Source organism: Mustelus asterias, chromosome 5, assembly GCF_964213995.1.
Source record: "Mustelus asterias chromosome 5, sMusAst1.hap1.1, whole genome shotgun sequence".
Classification (NCBI taxonomy): Eukaryota; Metazoa; Chordata; class Chondrichthyes; order Carcharhiniformes; family Triakidae; genus Mustelus; species Mustelus asterias.
Genome location: NC_135805.1, coordinates 4,458,540 through 4,464,539, shown reverse-complemented (window position 1 = coordinate 4,464,539; position 6,000 = coordinate 4,458,540).

Genomic DNA, 6,000 nt, shown 5'->3' with positions numbered 1-6,000 from the left:
CAGGGTGAGGGGTGACAGTATTATAGTGGCTCTGCACAATGCAGGGTGAGGGGTGGCAGTATTATAGTGGCTCTGCTCTGCACAGTGCAGGGTGAGGGGTGGCAGTATTATAGTGGCTCTGCACAGTGCAGGGTGAGGGGTGGCAGTATTATAGTGGCTCTGCTCTGCACAGTGCAGGGTGAGGGGTGGCAGTATTATAGTGGCTCTGCACAGTGCAGGGTGAGGGGTGGCAGTATTATAGTGGCTCTGCACAGTGCAGGGTGAGGGGTGGCAGTATTATAGTGGCTCTGCTCTGCACAGTGCAGGGTGAGGGGTGGCAGTATTATAGTGGCTCTGCACAGTGCAGGGTGAGGGGTGGCAGTATTATAGTGGCTCTGCACAGTGCAGGGTGAGGGGTGGCAGTATTATAGTGGCTCTGCACAGTGCAGGGTGAGGGGTGGCAGTATTATAGTGGCTCTGCACAGTGCAGGGTGAGGGGTGGCAGTATTATAGTGGCTCTGCACAGTGCAGGGTGAGGGGTGACAGTATTATAGTGGCTCTGCACAGTGCAGGGTGAGGGGTGGCAGTATTATAGTGGCTCTGCACAGTGCAGGGTGAGGGGTGGCAGTATTATAGTGGCGCTGCTCTGCACAGTGCAGGGTGAGGGGTGGCAGTATTATAGTGGCTCTGCTCTGCACAGTGCAGGGTGAGGGGTGGCAGTATTATAGTGGCTCTGCTCTGCACAGTGCAGGGTGAGGGGTGACAGTATTATAGTGGCGCTGCTCTGCACAGTGCAGGGTGAGGGGTGGCAGTATTATAGTGGCTCTGCACAATGCAGGGTGAGGGGTGGCAGTATTATAGTGGCGCTGCTCTGCACAGTGCAGGGTGAGGGGTGGCAGTATTATAGTGGCTCTGCACAGTGCAGGGTGAGGGGTGGCAGTATTATAGTGGCTCTGCTCTGCTGCACAGGGTGAGGGGTGTCAGTATTATAGTGGCTCTGCTCTGCACAGTGCAGGGTGAGGGGTGGCAGTATTATAGTGGCTCTGCACAGTGCAGGGTGAGGGGTGGCAGTATTATAGTGGCGCTGCTCTGCACAGTGCAGGGTGAGGGGTGGCAGTATTATAGTGGCTCTGCACAGTGCAGGGTGGGGGGTGGCAGTATTATAGTGGCTCTGCTCTGCACAGTGCAGGGTGAGGGGTGGGCAGTATTATAGTGGCTCTGCTCTGCACAGTGCAGGGTGAGGGGTGGCAGTATTATAGTGGCTCTGCACAATGCAGGGTGAGGGGTGGCAGTATTATAGTGGCTCTGCTCTGCACAGTGCAGGGTGAGGGGTGGCAGTATTATAGTGGCTCTGCACAGTGCAGGGTGAGGGGTGGCAGTATTATAGTGGCTCTGCACAGTGCAGGGTGAGGGGTGGCAGTATTATAATGGCTCTGCACAGTGCAGGGTGAGGGGTGACAGTATTATAGTGGCTCTGCACAGAGCAGGGTGAGGGGTGGCAGTATTATAGTGGCTCTGCTGCACAGTGCAGGGTGAGGGGTGACAGTATTATAGTGGCTCTGCACAGTGCAGGGTGAGGGGTGGCAGTATTATAGTGGCTCTGCTGCACAGTGCAGGGTGAGGGGTGGCAGTATTATAGTGGCTCTGCACAGTGCAGGGTGAGGGGTGACAGTATTATAGTGGCTCTGCACAGTGCAGGGTGAGGGGTGACAGTATTATAGTGGCTCTGCACAGTGCAGGGTGAGGGGTGACAGTATTATAGTGGCTCTGCACAGTGCAGGGTGGGGGGTGGCAGTATTATAGTGGCTCTGCTCTGCACAGTGCAGGGTGAGGGGTGGGCAGTATTATAGTGGCTCTGCTCTGCACAGTGCAGGGTGGGGGGTGACAGTATTATAGTGGCTCTGCTCTGCACAGTGCAGGGTGAGGGGTGGCAGTATTATAGTGGCTCTGCACAGTGCAGGGTGGGGGGTGGCAGTATTATAGTGGCTCTGCTCAGCACAGTGCAGGGTGAGGGGTGGGCAGTATTATAGTGGCTCTGCTCTTCACAGTGCAGGGTGAGGGGTGGCAGTATTATAGTGGCTCTGCTCTGCACAGTGCAGGGTGAGGGGTGGGCAGTATTATAGTGGCTCTGCACAGTGCAGGGTGAGGGGTGGGCAGTATTATAGTGGCTCTGCACAGTGCAGGGTGAGGGGTGGGCAGTATTATAGTGGCTCTGCTCTGCACAGTGCAGGGTGAGGGGTGGCAGTATTATAGTGGCTCTGCTCTGCACAGTGCAGGGTGAGGGGTGGGCAGTATTATAGTGGCTCTGCTCTGCACAGTGCAGGGTGAGGGGTGGCAGTATTATAGTGGCTCTGCACAGTGCAGGGTGAGGGGTGGCAGTATTATAGTGGCTCTGCACAGTGCAGGGTGAGGGGTGGCAGTATTATAGTGGCTCTGCACAGTGCAGGGTGAGGGGTGACAGTATTATAGTGGCTCTGCTGCACAGTGCAGGGTGAGGGGTGGCAGTATTATAGTGGCTCTGCACAGTGCAGGGTGAGGGGTGACAGTATTATAGTGGCTCTGCTCTGCACAGTGCAGGGTGAGGGGTGGGCAGTATTATAGTGGCTCTGCTCTTCACAGTGCAGGGTGAGGGGTGGCAGTATTATAGTGGCTCTGCTCTGCACAGTGCAGGGTGAGGGGTGGGCAGTATTATAGTGGCTCTGCACAGTGCAGGGTGAGGGGTGGCAGTATTAGAGTGGCTCTGCACAGTGCAGGGTGAGGGGTGGCAGTATTATAGTGGCTCTGCACAGTGCAGGGTGAGGGGTGGGCAGTATTATAGTGGCTCTGCTCTGCACAGTGCAGGGTGAGGGGTGGCAGTATTATAGTGGCTCTGCTCTGCACAGTGCAGGGTGAGGGGTGGGCAGTATTATAGTGGCTCTGCTCTGCACAGTGCAGGGTGAGGGGTGGCAGTATTATAGTGGCTCTGCACAGTGCAGGGTGAGGGGTGGCAGTATTATAGTGGCTCTGCACAGTGCAGCGTGAGGGGTGGCAGTATTATAGTGGCTCTGCACAGTGCAGGGTGAGGGGTGACAGTATTATAGTGGCTCTGCTGCACAGTGCAGGGTGAGGGGTGGCAGTATTATAGTGGCTCTGCACAGTGCAGGGTGAGGGGTGGCAGTATTATAGTGGCTCTGCACAGTGCAGGGTGAGGGGTGGCAGTATTATAGTGGCTCTGCTCTGCACAGTGCAGGGTGAGGGGTGGCAGTATTATAGTGGCTCTGCACAGTACAGGGTGAGGGGTGACTGTATTATAGTGGCTCTGCACAGTGCACGGTGGGGGGTGGCAGTATTATAGTGGCTCTGCTCTGCACAGTGCAGGGTGAGGGGTGGCAGTATTATAGTGGCTCTGCTCTGCACAGGGCAGGGTGAGGGGTGACAGTATTATAGTGTCTCTGCTCTGCACAGTGCAGGGTGAGGGGTGACAGTATTATAGTGGCTCTGCTCTGCACAGTGCAGGGTGAGGGGTGACAGTATTATAGTGGCTCTGCACAGTGCAGGGTGTGGGGTGGCAGTATTATAGTGGCTCTGCACAGTGCAGGGTGGGGGGTGACAGTATTATGGTGGCTCTGCACAGTGCAGGGTGGGGGGTGACAGTATTATAGTGGCTCTGCACAGTGCAGGGTGGGGGGTGGCAGTATTATAGTGGCTCTGCTCTGCACAGTGCAGGGTGAGGGGTGGCAGTATTATAGTGGCTCTGCTCTGCACAGTGCAGGGTGAGGGGTGACAGTATTATAGTGGCTCTGCTCTGCACAGTGCAGGGTGAGGGGTGGCAGTATTATAGTGGCTCTGCTCTGCACAGTGCAGGGTGAGGGGTGGCAGTATTATAGTGGCTCTGCTCTGCACAGTGCAGGGTGAGGGGTGGCAGTATTATAGTGGCTCTGCTCTGCACAGTGCAGGGTGAGGGGTGACAGTATTATAGTGTCTCTGCACAGTGCAGGGTGGGGGGTGGCAGTATTATAGTGCCTCTGCTCTGCACAGTGCAGGGTGAGGGGAGACAGTATTATAGTGGCTCTGCACAGTGCAGGGTGAGGGGTGGCAGTATTATAGTGGCTCTGCACAGTGCAGGGTGAGGGGTGGCAGTATTATAGTGGCTCTGCAGAGTGCAGGGTGAGGGGTGGCAGTATTATAGTGGCTCTGCACAGTGCAGGGTGAGGGGTGGCAGTATTATAGTGGCTCTGCTCTGCACAGTGCAGGGTGGGGGGTGGCAGTATTATCGTGGCTCTGCTCTGCACAGTGCAGGGTGATGGGTGACAGTATTATAGTGGCTCTGCACAGTGCAGGGTGAGGGGTGGCAGTATTATAGTGGCTCTGCACACTGCAGGGTGAGGGGTGGCAGTATTATAGTGGCTCTGCACAGTGCAGGGTGAGGGGTGGCAGTATTATAGTGGCTCTGCAGAGTGCAGGGTGAGGGGTGGCAGTATTATAGTGGCTCTGCACAGTGCAGGGTGAGGGGTGGCAGTATTATAGTGGCTCTGCTCTGCACAGTGCAGGGTGAGGGGTGGCAGTATTATAGTGGCTCTGCTCTGCACAGTGCAGGGTGGGGGGGTGGCAGTATTATAGTGGCTCTGCTCTGCACAGTGCAGGGTGAGGGGTGGCAGTATTATAGTGGCTCTGCTCTGCACAGTGCAGGGTGGGGGGTGGGCAGTATTATAGTGGCTCTGCTCTGCACAGTGCAGGGTGGGGGGTGGCAGTATTATAGTGGCTCTGCACAGTGCAGGGTGAGGGGTGGCAGTATTATAGTGGCTCTGCACAGTGCAGGGTGGGGGGTGGCAGTATCATCGTGGCTCTGCTCTGCACAGTGCATGGTGGGGAGTGGCAGTATTATAGTGGCTCTGCACAGTGCAGGGTGAGGGGTGGCAGTATTATAGTGGCTCTGCACAGTGCAGGGTGAGGGGTGGCAGTATTATAGTGGCTCTGCTCTGCACAGTGCAGGGTGAGGGGTGGCAGTATTATAGTGGCTCTGCACAGTGCAGGGTGGGGGTTAGCAGTATTATAGTGGCTCTGCTCTGCACAGTGCAGGGTGAGGGGTGGCAGTATTATAGTGGCTCTGCTGCACAGTGCAGGGTGAGGGGTGGCAGTATTATAGTGGCTCTGCACAATGCAGGGTGAGGGGTGGCAGTATTATAGTGGCTCTGCTCTGCACAGTGCAGGGTGAGGGGTGGCAGTATTATAGTGGCTCTGCTCTGCACAGTGCAGGGTGAGGGGTGGCAGTATTATAGTGGCTCTGCTCTGCACAGTGCAGGGTGAGGGGTGGCAGTATTATAGTGGCTCTGCACAGTGCAGGGTGAGGGGTGACAGTATTATAGTGGCTCTGCACAGTGCAGGGTGGGGGGTGGCAGTATTATAGTGGCTCTGCTCTGCACAGTGCAGGGTGAGGGGTGGCAGTATTATAGTGGCTCTGCTCTGCACAGTGCAGGGTGATGGGTGACAGTATTATAGTGGCTCTGCTCTGCACAGTGCAGGGTGAGGGGTGACAGTATTATAGTGGCTCTGCTCTGCACAGTGCAGGGTGAGGGGTGACAGTATTATAGTGGCTCTGCACAGTGCAGGGTGAGGGGTGGCAGTATTATAGTGGCTCTGCACAGTGCAGGGTGGGGGGTGACAGTATTATGGTGGCTCTGCACAGTGCAGGGTGGGGGGTGACAGTATTATAGTGGCTCTGCACAGTGCAGGGTGAGGGGTGGCAGTATTATAGTGGCTCTGCTCTGCACAGTGCAGGGTGGGGGGTGGCAGTATTATAGTGGCTCTGCTCTGCACAGTGCAGGGTGAGGGGTGGCAGTATTATAGTGGCTCTGCTCTGCACAGTGCAGGGTGAGGTGTGACAGTATTATAGTGGCTCTGCTCTGCACAGTGCAGGGTGAGGGGTGGCAGTATTATAGTGGCTCTGCACAGTGCAGGGTGAGGGGTGGCAGTATTATAGTGGCTCTGCTCTGCACAGTGCAGGGTGAGGGGTGACAGTATTATAGTGGCTCTGCACAGTGC